Source organism: Vanessa tameamea, chromosome 12, assembly GCF_037043105.1.
Source record: "Vanessa tameamea isolate UH-Manoa-2023 chromosome 12, ilVanTame1 primary haplotype, whole genome shotgun sequence".
NCBI classification, from domain to species: Eukaryota; Metazoa; Arthropoda; class Insecta; order Lepidoptera; family Nymphalidae; genus Vanessa; species Vanessa tameamea.
In genome coordinates this window covers 4244332-4261519 of record NC_087320.1, presented here as the reverse complement: position 1 = coordinate 4261519, position 17188 = coordinate 4244332, and the positions used below count along the sequence as shown (strand labels likewise).

Genomic DNA, 17188 nt, shown 5'->3' with positions numbered 1-17188 from the left:
TATATGTGAACCTAAAAAAATATATTTCGAAAATAAAAGTCGGTGAAAAATTTACAAGAATTCTATGAATACTGTATAATAAAATATAGGTATAAAGTAAATTAAATAGGTAAATCATTTCAGGTTATCAAACAAAGATATACCTAACTATTTTTTTAATTATTTAAATTGCCTATATAGTAGTACCTATTTGGGTAATTTACCTAAATCTATTTAACAGTTTTTCATTAGTGACAAATTATGCATGGCTTTAAATATAATAATGACATTCAGGTAGAAATTTAAAATATCCAAAAGCGAGAACCGGTAGTAGTTTCATACGGAAAGAGTAAGTAGCAACTCAACCAAATAATTGCTATTCTATTCACACCGAGAGGGCGATTTATGCCCGAATTATTTCCTTGTTGTTTTATTAGAGGATTTGTCACTCGCCCCAGCTTTTATAATTACCCTAGATATCGGGTAACTTTTTAGATTGGATTTATGTAAAAGGCTTGGGTTCAGTTTCAGTGGATTAGAACTGCTTTGTGGATGTAATTAGGTGGGTTTCGGAATATTGTTGGACATATTTCATGTAGTCTTATAGCGTTTCATATAAGATAATATACCAGTTGGAAGTTAGATTGAGATAATTATATATCCGTTTTAGAATTAATGTTTTAAGACTATTTAATGTTTTAAATTAAATAATCATTAACATATACATCGCTATATTAATATAAATAAAAATGATACAATTTACCTCTATAGGTTTGCCATATCGACTTAAATAACATAAGAGTCTGTGTTAGTAGACACAAATAGGTGCTTAGGTACTTGTTTTTTTTTCATAATACACTTATGACTAAAAGTAATTATCATGTATGGAATGTATTACCTATAAAAATATGTTTCGTAAATAAATAATATGAATATAGTTTAATCATACAAAATTATAAATCTCAAATTTAATTTCAAATACTAGTAACGCCATCTATCGTAGTAGTGCTAAGAACTTTCTTGTATGAATATTTAATAATTATATATTCGATATCATTTTATGCTTTAGGTAATTACTTTCATGTATTTAAATATTTAATATATCGCTGATTGTATGATAAACTTACCGCGTTTAAATTATTTATTAAAGATAACTGCTCGTCATTTTGGTCAATACACTAAGAAGTTCGCCGTCTCGCGGATAGATGTCGCATAAATCGTCGACAATCGACTACAGCGCATCCACGTCTGTGGTGAAAGAGAGTACTAATAAAAGCGGGAAAGCTTGCCGGGTGGAAGCGTACTGCGGTGGCGAGTGAATGTTTATGGTGCAATTTACAGTTCGTATATTGCCAGCCACTTCATATAATACGACTGTACACATCCGAATTTCCTTTATTTAATACGGATTTCTTTACCTGTATTTGTATGGCCCAAGACGTCTTAAATTTTTATTCAAATTATTAATGCCAAGTTGGTGCAATATTATCCAAGTATTGTATAAGTATTTGTTATTTATATACTTAAGATTATTAATTATAAAAAAATTAGCTATCTCAAAATTGTGTAGTAGACTATTTAATATCCGAATACTATTATAAAATTCATATAACGACATACAGGTACCGATTACGGAAAGCTATTCTAGCGGCATCATCCGAGTTCATAAAACATTTATTTTACGATGTGACGACCTCAAATGACTCATAAAAAGCTTCAGTGATTCACTCACAGATGGCGCTAGGCTTCGCTTGTGAGATGTGCGCCATCTATAGTTGTCAAGAGGTAGTTCACGATCGCCTCTCGACAAGTTATGGTTTTATTGGAATACTCATAAAACTTACGAGCTGCGACTTTGGGCTCGAATATGGAGATATCGGAGGGTGAATGGGCGTATAAGACAGGAGACCGACTTTTATTGTTTGTAAATTGGTTGTAAAATTATGAGTCTCTCGTATTGTGTGTAATCACGGCTATCAGCTGTTACTTTATGGGATAAATCACTTTATTACCACAAGCGATGTTTTATGAGGCTATAAAGTTTGATTCAAATGGGCGAAGAGTTGTCAAGAGTTGTCACTTTATAAGTAGCACTTAAATATTTTACTACAATAATCCACGTCAGTTTTTTACATCTATGTTAGATTAACTTGATATATTGTCTAACAAGTCTAAAGCTTTTAAGTCATTTTAGCTTAATTGTCAGTAGTTTATATTATTAACATTTATTTTTGTTTATTACAAATGAAGCCACCAAATAATTTGTTGCTTGTTTTTTTTTACGTGGAATGAAAATAAAACATTTAAAATAAACTTAAGGCTTCTAATGTCTTATTAGTGTATCTAGATATTTTTAAAATTTATATCTTAAACGAAAAAGGAACAAATTCGAACAAAATAATGAATACTGGCTCGATACTAAATCGATTTATTACTATTCGATAATAGATGGCGTTCATTGCCATATTAGCTGATTGATCCTCAAGCCAAAGTAATTTGAAAAAAAAAACACCTTAATTTGATGCTTATATTATATAATGTAAGAACATTTTAGGAGGCAAGTACAAAATAGAAAGAAATAGTAAATTTAAAAGTACAAATATTCTTATATATTTATCTTATTTGAGAACATCAATCATTTTCACTTAATCATTTTTCTTAATAGGTATTATTGCTATTTCCTAACTGAACTATGAAAGTTAATTATCAAAATAAACATCCTATGGTAACAGAGAGACTAAAATGCTTTTTACACTAAACGGTAAAACATCGTACCCAGGCAATTTTTTTCTTTAAACGTACCTAAGTATGAACATGTTATTAATAATTTTTGCATTAAAGGTAACCAATACATAATATTATAATGACAATAAAATTAATAATTATATACTACCTAATCTCTCAATTATAGCGTACGTAGATCCAATATTCACAAATTCATATTTTATAGTTTTTCCCTTAGAAATAATATTTATTTTATAATATTGAATATATTATAAAATACCTATCACAAAAATCCGTGTATAAATTAGAATAATATAAAAATAAATTTAAAAAATAATTTATTCATTCATAGTTTATAAAATCAGCAAAAAAGCTTAAACTTCCTAAGCAGCTGTTCTGTTATTATTACATTTGAATCAGGCGATTAAATTGAAAAAAAAAAAGTATAACATATTTTATTTAAAATTATTTCTAGAATAATCACATATTAATATGCGTATATTTTTTTCTCGTTGCAACCGACTTATCCGAACAGAAGTTTACAGCGCTAATTATTTGTTTTACGAGACGTTTACGATTATCGTGATCGTTAAGTTGACGTTTACGATCGGTTAACACCTCGGTCGTGATTGCGGCTCGGTTTTAGTGCCACTTGAAATTAATTTTGTAAACAGATACAATTATTATGATATGCTCGTTTTGAACTACTCGTTTGTTTTCTTTTCGTTATTTATTACGGGTATCTAAATAAATAAAAAATATATCGCTCTGTGGAAAATAACTTAACCTTTTATAAATCAATGAAACTTTAATGCATATGATTTGATTTCGAATTCTTACGTTATATTAAAGATACTGTTTCATTGTTTGAACAAATTATTTTATAAACTTTATTCAATATATATATATATATTATGAATAATCATGACTTCGAGTCGACAACAAAAGATCAACGTCGTGGGTTAGCTCTAAATCTTACTTTTGAAATAAAATAAAATTTATTTGCAGGAGAAAATTTAATGGTCTGTATTAATAATACAATATGTATACATACACACAAAATACATATTTTAAATGTAGTTGTCCCTTGCTTTTAACAAATTTTAATTTTAAACTTCGCATAAAATTCTAATATAAACATTTTGTGTTTCAGTGTTTGTAAGATACTTAATATGATTCAAAAATCTCGATAGATTCTAATTATCTTTATTATATGTTAAAATAGGATCAGCATGCTAATAATAATTAAAAAAAAATAGTAAACCTTGACTCGAGCCAAGATAAGCAAACCAGTAAGAACTGGTTTTGTAAACAACAGAAAGTTTTGTTATAAACAAAATGTTATTATAAACTCAAAATACATTCATAATCATCATAACAATAACAAATTTCTAATTTATTTTTTATCAAGCACGTATAGGCCCCAGTGGATTGACCCTGTTAATAAAGCGCAGGAACAAGACGAATGCGAGAAAGAGAAAGGTATAATGAAGGAGCGGCGTAATTTATGAGATGCACATTTGGTATGAACAGCGCCAAATAAAAAGATATTTCCCGGTATGGTAACAATATTAATTTAGGATTAATTTTTTTTTCTTCTAAATTTGAATAAAAAAACTGAGCGTTTAAATATTTATACACACTGGTATTTTTAAATATTATGTATTATCTGTGCAATAAATAAGACTAAACTGTTCTATATTTAAATGATAGTCTCGGGGAAGATGAGGAGTATAACGTAAAATATAATAGTCACTATATTGGTAATAAAATAAGAAAATAAATGACACAATAAACCAGTTTATCAGCGTATAGAGAAAAGTAGAAAACCGCTTTAAAATAAAAATAAAGTGGACATGTTTTTCGCGACAGTACCGCCTATCGCTATGAGTAAGTTATGGCCGTTGTAGGGTGAGTTACACCCTGCTTAGGTCACGTGGCCCGAGCGGGATGGGGCTATACGAACGTTCTAACATCTGACGGGGATGGATGATGTTGGGGCGGCAAGTTATCTTCGTTTCATTCAACTCACACTCGCGCCGCCCGAACGTCCGTATAGATCAATAAAACTACTTTATCTCTTTTTGGCACATCCCCATCCCGTCGGCGACTTCCTAGAACGATACTTCACCGAGCTATGCTTTCTCTTTAAAAAATAAAATGCATTCTCTAAACTCAAGTCTCCTTCAAAAATGAAACAAAGCGTACTTTACGTTATATGGCAATTGTGAGAAACGTGACGAATTTTAAAAAAGGGACGGCTAATTTAAAAAAAAATTAATTGTCGGTTTGTCAATAGATCTCTTGTTCTTTTTTTAAATCGTCGTCCTGTTTAATGCAATTGTCGTTTTTTAGCCGGTGAAACGTTTTAGCCGTGTTTACAAAGGTAATGACCATAAAATATTATTACGGGGCTATCACGACGAGCCACAGGTAGCCCCGGGTCTCAGTCTCTAGTTCATTGCGATAGTGTACCGTCTGGTAATTGATGTTATTATTTTTCCTGTGCAACGTTTTCGTTTCTAAAACTATAGTAATAAAACTGTGTATTAATATCAAAGTTTTTGTGAACATTTGTATTTAAGTATGAATGTAAAAGATATGTAAGTACTTTTTTGTAAAATTGTCTGTTACTGACCAAAAAAAACCGCCCTGAACAAAATAATATATATAACGCTCAATAGATGTGACAGAAGTAAAACCTTCTTGCGTTTTATATAAAAAGTTTGTCATAAACTCTCTTATATTAAACTTTACTTGACATTAAAATGTATTAGATCCGATTATCAAGTGAGTAATAAAAAATATTTTCAAAATTTTCACCAACCACGCTATTCTATGGAATCCATGTCTACTGGGGTTAGTAGTAGGCGTTAATTCGGCGGGCGTCTTTCTCGTCTAACAAAGTAATTACTCTTGTTACCCGTAATCACTTTTATCTTAATACTTAAAAGATCAAACCTTTTATTCGTTTTATTAAGAAAAGTTCAATTTTGGAATTCCATTACGAAACAGGATTTATTCAATTCATACGTGTCGTGTCATATTAATGTTGATATAAAGATTGATAAATAATTATTTCAATATTTATTTTTGAATTTAAATATTATATTATGTTTTAGCGTTCATTCATTCCTTTTTAATGACAATCTACTTAAGCTATTATCCAGACACTGGCTCTCAAAGATTTATAAGCATAGATTATTTTAGTGCATTAATATTCTCAAAGTATAACAAGAATTTGTATTGAAATAGATATTATGTTATTTTTTACCAATGTCTTTTCAATAACTTCAAAAAAATACATCTACCAATGGCACCAAGGCGTCCGTGTACCTATACCAAAATAAATAAATAAGTAATTTTAATAGCCAAGGAACCGTGACGGTTGAAGAATTTAAACTAACCTCATATCTTTGAAATAAAATAACTTTATACATAACGTTTTAAAAATCCGCCCAAAACAGTAAAATATTCAAGATAAATATCAAACATGCTATAAAAATAACACTACGAATTCAATTTCCCTTAATAATACATAGTTTAATTTACATCGAAATACCACTGCATAGGCAACTTCCTACTTAATGAATTTATTATCTAAACCCCTCAAGCGATATACATCATTGAAAAAGTTCTTAATGATGTCTATTTACTCAAACCACCTCTAATTAGATATTGTCAGTTTTAATGAGTTAATATAAGGGCAATAAATAAAACACCTAATTATTTAACGTATATCGTATTTATAACAGAAGAGATAACGCTTGGCTCCATTTATCGAACCTTCATCTATTTATTAATTAAAAATATAATCTTATTATAAACATGCGAGTACATTTCCACTTACGATTTACGAACGTTTAGTCTATAACATGGTTTTATTTAATTTAAAAATGGAACGTTATTTTGCAAATTGTTTAATGTATTTTATTTCGTCGATTCGAAATTTGAATTTGTATGTTAACAACATTTTTTTCATAGTTTCATTTTGAATAGAAAATTTAAAATATTCTCTTTACATAATTGTTAACAAATATAAAACGTTTAATTATTTGTAATTAAATTTGCAATGGCGAATGAAAAACTTTTTAAAGACACTATTTTCACAAAACAGACTGGCAATATATAATTTATTTCTTTTCTTTTATTGATGATTGCTAATATTTAAATAAAGAATATAGGTTGGTATATTTAAGCGACATAATATAAAGGTATGTACATACTTTAATAGTACATATATATACTAGATAATAAGATTTATCTTTCTAGCCTTATCTCGCCAGAATCGAGTTAATTCTTCAATATCCATGTTTCTTCCCCCTATCTGAGGGATCGGAACTCGTGATAAAAATGTGAACGTTCCTATACATTTGTTACGTGCTTGCAATCGAAAAGAAATAAACTTAAAAATATATTTAATTAGTACATTTCGATTAGGTAACTAACAATAAATAATTAGTATAACTTATTTATCTCTTCTATGTATGTAGTAGTTTAATTTTAATATTGATTATTTTTATCGTCGTGTTAATAGAAATTTACTTTTATATTGTATAATAAATAATGAAATATCTACAAGCGGATTATTAACGTTACCTACGAGACTGCGAAATCTACATACTAAAATCATCTCGGCTAAATTAATATTATATAAAATAATTCTTACTATATATTATGGATTAGGTACCATTATTTATTTAACTAGATACGAGTGTGTCGCAATACAAAATAAAACAAATGGGCCAACCTAATTATTCTTGTGTGCGTGAAAGCTACGCCTGGCACTTGCCAAACGTCATACAACTTTACCAGTGTGAGTTTACTTAGCGGCTTACAGTTGGACACTATATTTTTCGAGGCGTTCTCAGCTTTGACAGTCTAGACATATAAATACTTATAACTGTTCATTAAATTTCATAGATTAAATTATGCGTTTGATTTTTTTTTGCACATTAATAGTTTAATTGCAGACTATTTTGTGTATATTTTTAATAATTTGGTAAAATTTAAAGGAAACAGATGCATGTAACCTTGTTATTTAAAAAATCTTTGTTTTAAGTTTTCGAGTGCAACGTAGGTATCATCTCGCTCATACTCACATTGCTGGTATCAAACAAAAGTTTGGTCACGCTTAATGCCTTTACGACTGCCGGGGGTGACATAAAGAAAATGAAAAACATTTTGTATTATTCTTGTTGCGCTCTTGTCCCGCCTAACTTCAACGACCCTCTCTAAGTCGCGCGCATACTTGCCACACGCAACTCTGAAACAATTTAAGACACATCGTCTTAACCGATTATATTTCTAATCTATTTTCTATAAACGGAACGTTTCTCCTGACGAATAGCGCTTGCAATTTACGAGTCAGAAATGTTTTACTCTAACGTTGCATAAAGAAACGTCTCATATATCTCATGTTTCTGACCACGTGACAGAAGTAAATCCTTTTTGTGTCAAATACAATACTAAAATTGAATACTTTCATATACAGAGGTGACATTTTATGAGTTCAAATTTTAATGCGATATTTACATTATTTAGTATTAAAAATATATAATTAGAACTTGCCTTAAACGCACCGTTGTGAGCGCCCTAAATCTCTCCTCCGCTCCCAGTAGCTTCTGCTTAGACAAATATCTACAGAAACTAGTTACGTGTTTCGACTCTAATGTAAGTAGCTTTTTAATATTTATCTCTTTTCTGTGATGTATTTCTTGTTGAAAAACATATAACACCTTTTTACAGATTCTTTAAAAAAAAGTGCTAAATCTGTTTCTTTCGAGTCTACGTTATGAAAATGCGTAAGAAGTGTAATTACGGCGGCGTTACTACACAAAGTATGTACTGGTTTTGCTTTATGGAAGTAATATATCAGTTTTATTTTTCATATTATTATTGTATAAATTCATATAAACTTCTGAAATCGCGAGTGGCCGGAGCGCGATACGCTATATATTTGTCAACTCAAACTATTTCTGTGCTGTTTGTTTTCGTTTTGACAAATCGCGTCTCGGGACGGCGCCATCTTGCAACATTCCGTTGACAAGCATTATTTGGACAGAAGTTTTAATGCATATTTTTTTATAATTAGTGTTTGACGATGAATAATTTCCCAAATCTAATGAGAAATCTAACTAAGATTATCATTACAGATAATATATCATTAATATTATATACCAGAGTCAAATAACTCAACCCCCGCAGCCCGGGTTCGCTCGTAATTCGTCGTGTGTGGCTCGCGACTATTCTATATCGCTTTTCTTACAAATCTTGCCTGTGAACCATATATGTATTGTTGAAGTTTGTCCTTTATACAGTTTACCAAAGGGTTTCAATTTCAATGTATCTCAATTGGAGTTACTTCTATTAACTTAGATGAATAAAACCTTAGACAAATGTGATCTATGATAAACGTGATTTCGGTAACGAGCCAGGAGAAGTTGATGTATGGCCACGATTGTTATTTTTCTAAGGAATGGAGGGAAAAAATATAAAGTGTGAATACAGCGCCTTACTATATAACAGTGATGAGAAATAGTTTATTGTGAGATCACGTGATTCTAAGTAATAAAGATCACACCCCAGGAGTAATCTTCTCTCCGTGATACTGTTATATTTTCTCTCTTGTTTGTTAACGAATGAAAGATTGTAATTTTGCTGCTAAACGAAAATATTATTTATAACAAGACGCTTGTAGCGACGGAGATGCTGATGAAGTATCACATTTTATCTCCTACTGTATAAACCTTACTTGAGGAGTACATTGTTTACTAGGTATTTAATATATCACCAGTACTTAATTATAAATACATTTCTTTTAGAAGCTCTTATATGAAATTATAATATTGACACATATAAGATATTGCAACACGTGGTTGTGAAAATAAACTAGGTACTCTAAAACAACAACTTAAATTACCTTAATAACAGCGTGTTAAAATAACCTTTGACTCGTATAATATAATTATTATTTTTTCGAAAATTATCAATTTATAAACAGGTATATATAGGTATCTAATTATGTTACTGTATTACTAAAATAGATGTAAGAGTTTAATGAAAGAAACAATTTTTTTTTAAGAGTCAGCGATCATGTTTAATATGAAAAACGCTTCTCGCGAAATAGCTTCTGTGCGACAACACTTACCGCTTGTTACCGTACAGATAAGCTAAGATATTTATCACGGACGGATTATTCATAATTAATAGCGCCCTCAGTCCGTGACGGCATCACTTGCAGTAGGTATGACAGATTATGTATACGTAGAATAAACTGCAATGTTGCCAGCAGAATATCGTCTTATTTCCTTGGCATCGACGACGACTCGCTGATTTATTTTTCCGTTCCAACCTACAAAAGTTTTCGGATTAAATAGTTTTTCTCGTTTCAATATTTGGCAACAAAATAATTTTTTTTTATTATTCTTAGTTGGATTTTAAATTAAGTAAGTGAGTTATGTTCGTGAATGTTGATGTATAGTGTAGGACAAGCAAGCTTAATAAAATTATTTTAATATTAAAAATGATAAAGTGTAGTTCACGTTTTAAAAAATTATTAAAAATGCTGCAACAAAGCGTGCTTGTTTATTCAAAAAGTCATTATTGTCTTGTCAACCTAACAATATTCTAAGATATCATTTAATTTGGACAATAATTACAATGTTTGACTTACTACTAAAGGTGGCAACTGAATCCAGGTTAACTTGATCTTGCAATATTATGAAATCCTTTTTTTTAACCTTTTACTTATATCTTTACGAGAAAACATTGCTTTGTAATTAATATCTATATGTGTACTTATGTTATGAACTACATGAATCAACATTGAAATAATTAATAAACTAAAACAATTTAACTGAAACCGCGTAATCGTTAACCTAATGTACGTACCTAAAATAGTTACATCGCAACCCTCACATATTCGGCCTAATGGTGACACATAACAAAGTGTTACGGAAATAAATAGCAAGAAAAAAGAAAGATTAGTCCGTCCGTCGGTCGCATTAGCTGACTCTAAAAATAAAATTAATCTCTAGTGTGAATGTTTACAACGGGACAAATTAAACTTTCTAAGTGCTTTTTAAAAAAATTCGATAATTGTTTTATTACCAGTCTTATTAAGATTAGATTTATACTTTATACGTTAAAGTATAAATCTAATCTTAAAGTAAAGTATTTTTCAACAAGTATCTGGAATTGTATTAAAATCATAATGGGTATACTTTATTCAAGTAGGTACTTACAAATTCATTTGAATCGTCATTAAAAATATATATCAATAATACATGTACCACCTGGTCGAGATTTATATACCGACGAAAAAGTTTTTACTCCTTTGCACCAATGAAATGACAGTAGGCGTTTACATATATATAAATTCAACAATAATTATAAACAAATTTTCTAAAATTAATTTTAATAATTATTTAAAATTTGTATATCTGTTAACTTAATAAGTATTTGTTTTTAAAGGATTTTATTTCTTGAACTAAATGCACAATTAATTTTAACAATAGTCCAAAACTTTTGATATTTCTCGTGTTTATGTTATTACACGTTCAAATGTTTGAATTAGATAACGTAGTGTCATTTTTTCCGTAGTGTCATGTTATATGAAATTTACGCTCGGCTTAAAGCGTTCAAAATTTTAGCTTCGCCCGTCCAAAATCCTGATTAATGTCTCGACAGGGGGTGCATCGGAATTCAGCACGAAAATCTGTTTTCAACTCTTTTTAAGTTCATTTTTTTGGGTTTCTCTTGTTATAAGATTTTTGAAATTTAGTTTTTGTATGATACGAAATTAAATAAAAGATTCAAATAAAAAATATCGTACTGTGAAAAAAATAACCATAAATATAACATTATAGGTAAACAACACGGCTGTTATGTATTTTCCATTATAATTATCACTAACCTTATAATATAATTACTTATTATAATATATAAAAAATAGGTACCTAATTATTGAATATATTTAGCATGTTGTATAATTACCTACAAATTTCTAAAACATTTGTAATTATAAAGTAATTATTAATCATAAACCAAATAATATGTCTGTTTCGTTTAGAAATAGAAATGGCGTCGGGCGCACGTCACACAGCCCGCATTCATGTCGGTGGGGATGAATTGATAGCCCAGGTAGGGGTGGGATCTACTCGCCCAAGTCATTTCAAATATGGTACCCTAAAAGAAACGCGAAATCAAATTCTGTCAAACTAGTTAATATAGTTTGATGAATAAATCATTAATAATTTTATTTAAATGAAAGAAAAAAAAATTGTATTTAAATCGGTTATTATGATAATTATTTTACTTTTAATTAGTAAAACGAAATGGCCCAGAAGTCACGACAATTATAACTGAAGAACGCATTTGCATTTGTGTTCATTTATAATCTTGTACTTCAGGGGTAATGGAAAACATTGTAAGGAAAACTGCATTTTTGCGATGTCATTCTGTCATATGTTCGAACATTTTAAAATATAAAATACCTTATCCAGTTAGATATTAACCTTACTGTACTTTACTATGGCCATTGTACTGTACATTGGCCATTTCACTTGTTGCGTTTTGTATTTATTGAAGTACATATAAGTAGCTTGATTATTATGCGTTTCCTTTTTTTTTAATTGGCATTGCTTGTGCTTAATCTTCGTACAATTTGCATACAAATTTAAAGTGTTTACACATTAATCTAATATGCGTTAACGAATGTAATAAAATCCTCCAGGGTGGGGAGACTGAATCTGAGACAATTTGCCGTTCGCGCCCCTCGGTAAGCCCACCTATGTGTCTTTCTTATTGCCGGCTAAATCTCGAATATACAACGAAGATTAATTCCCGCTGAAAGAAAGGGTGTGCCAACCCTTTTTGTCTACCAATGCACAAACGTGCTAGAGTGCACTTTAAAGAGCTTTACACATATATCATCAATCAGCGAATCTGTACATTAAATTTATAATGTATGATTTCTTCGTAATATTTCAATAGTCATCAAAAACTTTTTCGTCGTCGAAATGTTTAAACTCAAATTCAAAATATTTCTCCCATCGTGCCTATGCAAAATTTCCTTTAATAAAAAAAAATCAAATGTATCATTAAGAAAGTGTTTCCAAATTATAATTTTTTGCAACCATCAGATATATTTGGGCGCGATAAAATGCCGTCAAGTGATAATTTAGCGATTAAATTCCAGAAGCCGGTATGGAATTTAATGATTCAAGAACGATGCTAATGTTTTGTATCTTATAATTCAGATTGCAGTTTAGATAAAACGAATTGAGTGATTGCGATGCAGTCAATACGAAACCTCGAGTCCGTGAAATTTATCTTAACTCAATCAGAATTATTAATGGGGATGAATGGCATTTGATTGCGGTATCATCGCAATTTTAGGTTACTAAATAAGTAGCTTCATAATGTTTCGCAACAAGGCGGTCGATATTCATTATTTCCACGGTAGAATGCGTGCAACCCTTATCAAGGGAAGACGCCCGTTTTTTCTCGGTTTTCCCAAATAATTTATTTAGCGGGCCGCCGTCAATTTATCTCTGTGGGAGCTAATTTCGCGTCGGCCCGGTGGCTGCCTGGCGCATGCTGTAATTCAACAAATTGCGCGTCCTGTTGGATTTATGGGCCCTCGCACTTGACGGAGCGCTTGCCGCTCTTCTTCCATTGTTCTTACTTGTACTGGTCAGTGCCTGAAAATAGAATTCAATTCAGGATGTTTATCTAACTTAGGTCATTAAACACTCTCTATATTAAACACACGAAAATATGCTTTGTGTTGCTATATTTTCTTGAAATACAATTGTACATTAAAATATTTTAATTACTTGTTAATATTAATATGAGCGAGAAAATGTAATGTTATGTTAGTCACTATTTCATAGCCAATACAACCTATTCGAGAAATTTGCTGCAAATTCAAAGGTTTTTTAGTTTTTCAATATATTCAAATTATAATACAAATCAGTAATATAACTTTTAGTAAATGTTTTTTTGTATTGATTGACATTTACAAAAACTTCAGACACAGATCATGTTATAGTGTTGTTAAAATTATGTCTAACAGATCAAGCTACTTAACTACGTTCCATATTCATCATTGAAGGATACTAAATGGGTACAGAATTATGTTTATAAATTCGTATGAAATAAATAAATTAAGGTATAACCAGAGACTACGACTTAGGTAACGCCGTTGTCTGTAATACTAATACAATTATCGTATCAATTATTCGGTTGGCGTCCTCCTTCTTTATCACTTCCCGTAGGAAGGAAGTTAAGCCGTCTTGTACCGTTTTGACTTCTTTAAAGTAGTTCGTTTATCTTTTTAGCTTTTATTGCGTGATTTTACGAAGACAATACTCAAGTACGTGCTCCGTTTGATCGGAAACAAAGAATTAATAAGTTGAATTTTGAATTTTCTTTAATTTGTAATATAGTTGCCGAACTCAATTAAGTAAATTCCAGGTTATAGTAAAATAGGTATAAAAATAGAATTTTATGTAGGGGTCGATGAAACATTCCAGCAGATGAAAAATAAAGAAAATTGTTAAGTACCTTGGTAGATACTTATATTCTAAAATTACATCAAATCATTTCATCCCGCTTGTTTATTATGCTTACCTAGAAACTGGTGCTGTAATTTTGTTTTTGTATATGATAAAAAATATATACATAAGTATATTTAGAGAGACTAAATTAAGCTTAGTCTTAATTTGTAGGTAATAAAAACTGTACGTAATATCGTATAGGACTATCGGCGAAAATCGGGGCATGGCTAGTTTGTTATAAAATTTAAATTCGATGATATTTAATCTGTAGTTAAAGCTCGGTTGAGTTATACAGTGCTACGACTGTTATATCTTTTTGCTGACTGCGGACGGCGAGACAGCCGTCCCGCTCGCGCGCCTTCGCGAACGGGCAACATCAGCATCGAGGGAACTCTAAAGAGCTGAAAATAAAATTTATTATCAAAAAATAAATAATATTGCACTATATAAGTTAATATCACTAAATCAAATAATAAATACCCATCTATATCAAAATTAAGAGAAAAACATCTTAATGAAATTTATAATTTTATTCAAAAGTTAAATAAAAAATATATATTTGATACGTCGATATTATCTAACACTTATGTAACGTTTTAATAAAGAGTCAAAAAAATAATAATACCTATGTAACATCTCGATCTAATGAACGCAAATTTAATGAAATCTTTTATAAAAGCCGATATAAATGACACAGTGGAGTGATACGAGTCTCACTAGTTTCAGCTCTATACAATATCCTTAGTCTTTGTAAATCAGCATATGCAAAGTGGTATAGCAATAAATCTAGCAGCTCTTGCTCGTTCTCGCATCATGTTACATCTTAATTTCAGAGCCGGCTCGTCGGAGCCTGCCTGCCAGAGATACGGCCTTTTATCAAATTCGCATTACGCTAGAAATTAACTTAAACTTTTAAAAATATTTCGTGAGAGTGAAGTATAACTGATATAGCTGTTCGAATACTGACTCGGTTAGACGGCCTTGGGCTCGCTTTACTTATACCTAATTCGATCGTTCTTTTGTTTTTGGCTTTACGAAAAGTTTCAACGAATACCTAAGATATATTATTAGTGTAGGTACTTAATACTCGACACGTGTGTTTTAAATTTCATTCTAATACATTATGTGTACCGGAATGCAATTCGTCGACAGCTGCTTTAACTAAAATTAAATTTATTTCGCAAATAATATACATCGATGCGTTTTAATTTTGTTTTTTAATTGGCATTTTATTAATTTCGCTTTCCTTTTGTTTCAGGTGGTCGTCGCGTGTAATGCGTTGTCGCTTGGTAGGTGGCGGTAGATGTTAGGGCTCAACGCGAGTGAATGTCAGCGCGCTCCGTGATATGTCATAGCATTCCAGATCTCCCATTTTGTATGCAATAAAATGTGCTCTGTATGGATTGTCGTATTGCCGCTTGATTTACTCCACTCGCCCGACTCGGTTTGACGTCGAGAGATCAAGATATCAAACTCGACTGTCGAATAAATTTTTGTGCCAGCCCACACGAACGCTTAGGCAATCGACTGCCGAAGATTTATCGTCAAAATTTCCCGTTAGTAACGCTTACCGAGCACACTCCGCGCATCACTATTTCACAAATAAAAGAACCAGTCGCGATACCATCGTCGACTATAAATTATATGAAGCTCGTATGAAAAATACACGTTTCGATGTCCGCTTATTTATCGCTTAGCTTGAGTTATGTATGCATACGTTATGTTAATCTCGACTTGTTATTAAATAGACGTTTCTATTAATATTAATTAGCTTTTGTCAATATTTTAGGGAAGTCGTCTAATAATGTGAACGTTAGGTCGACTGTTATAAATAGAGACGTCGGTGTGCAGACGTGTATCGAGGGAATGGAAAGGCGAAATTGTCGATATCGACTGGCTGATCCACTATCGGTACCATCGGGACGGTGGCTGTTCCACACTAGGAATAGGTTGAGTTCCCGCGTTGTTCTGCCTCGTGATATATTGTTCCGCATCTCCCTGTATAAATCTTGAACGCCTGCTGAGGTACACGGGACACGCCGCCGCGCCGCAGCCTCGAGCTTCAAATGGAATTGTGTTTTTATTTAACGTGCGAATTGTGCCCCACTATCGCTCACTCGGAATCGCAGTTTATCTGCCAAAACGCGCAGTTAGATCGATGCAAATTTAGCTCTTAAGTTATTCTATGCCTATATTTGAATAAGATGCTGTTCTCGAATCTCACCTATCGAATTAATTTTACAACTTTCTTGAAGTACAATTTGGAATTAAAAAAAGCTCTGCTTGTAATTTTGCGTCCAGGACAGAATTTTATTTAAGATTTATTAAAATTAGTGTAAGGAAAAAAAAATATGAAAAATGTACAAATACCTACACACATTGGGTTTATCGGTAACTTGCCACATTTCTGATCTAAAGTGTTCCATATTAACCCAAATAGTGGGGGGCAAAATAAATATTAATATTGGTACCACGTTATCTGTGCAACTTATATTGAATGTACATTTTTGCTAAGGTCTTAAAGGCTTTTTTGAAAAAGGGCTCCGTCTAATCTCACCTGCGACTCCTAGATAACGTTGGATACAGTAACGTGCTACCCAATGTTACTTGTGTATATAATTATAAGTTTAGTATGAATTAATATTGAAAACTGATGTACAACGTCTGTATACGTTCAGAAATTAATTAAAATTGTGTCTATATGGAAGATTGCAAAGTACTGACGTGACGTGACGTTAAAATGATTTATCAAATATTATAGTCTTAAAACTGTTTGTATTGTAAAAATATAATGTAACAGAAAAGTGAATAGTATAAATATGAGGTAAATAAACGAACATTTTATATCCTTTATTTGTATAAAACGCTTTCTTTTAGAGCAATCCGAAGTAATAATGTCTTTTATAAATATTTTACAGATA

General features: G+C 31.0%; 1 protein-coding gene across 1 annotated transcript in view; it reads left to right on the top strand.

The window, feature by feature from the left end:
* The window catches only part of LOC113392937 (homeotic protein ultrabithorax), a 118581-nt gene extending 101964 nt beyond the window's left edge, over positions 1-16617 (top strand). Inside the window, exon 3 of the mRNA XM_026629568.2 lies at positions 15526-16617. The gene's annotated coding sequence lies outside the window, so the exon portion shown is untranslated. The remainder of the gene's footprint in view (positions 1-15525) is intronic.
* Positions 16618-17188: the final 571 nt, after the last annotated feature.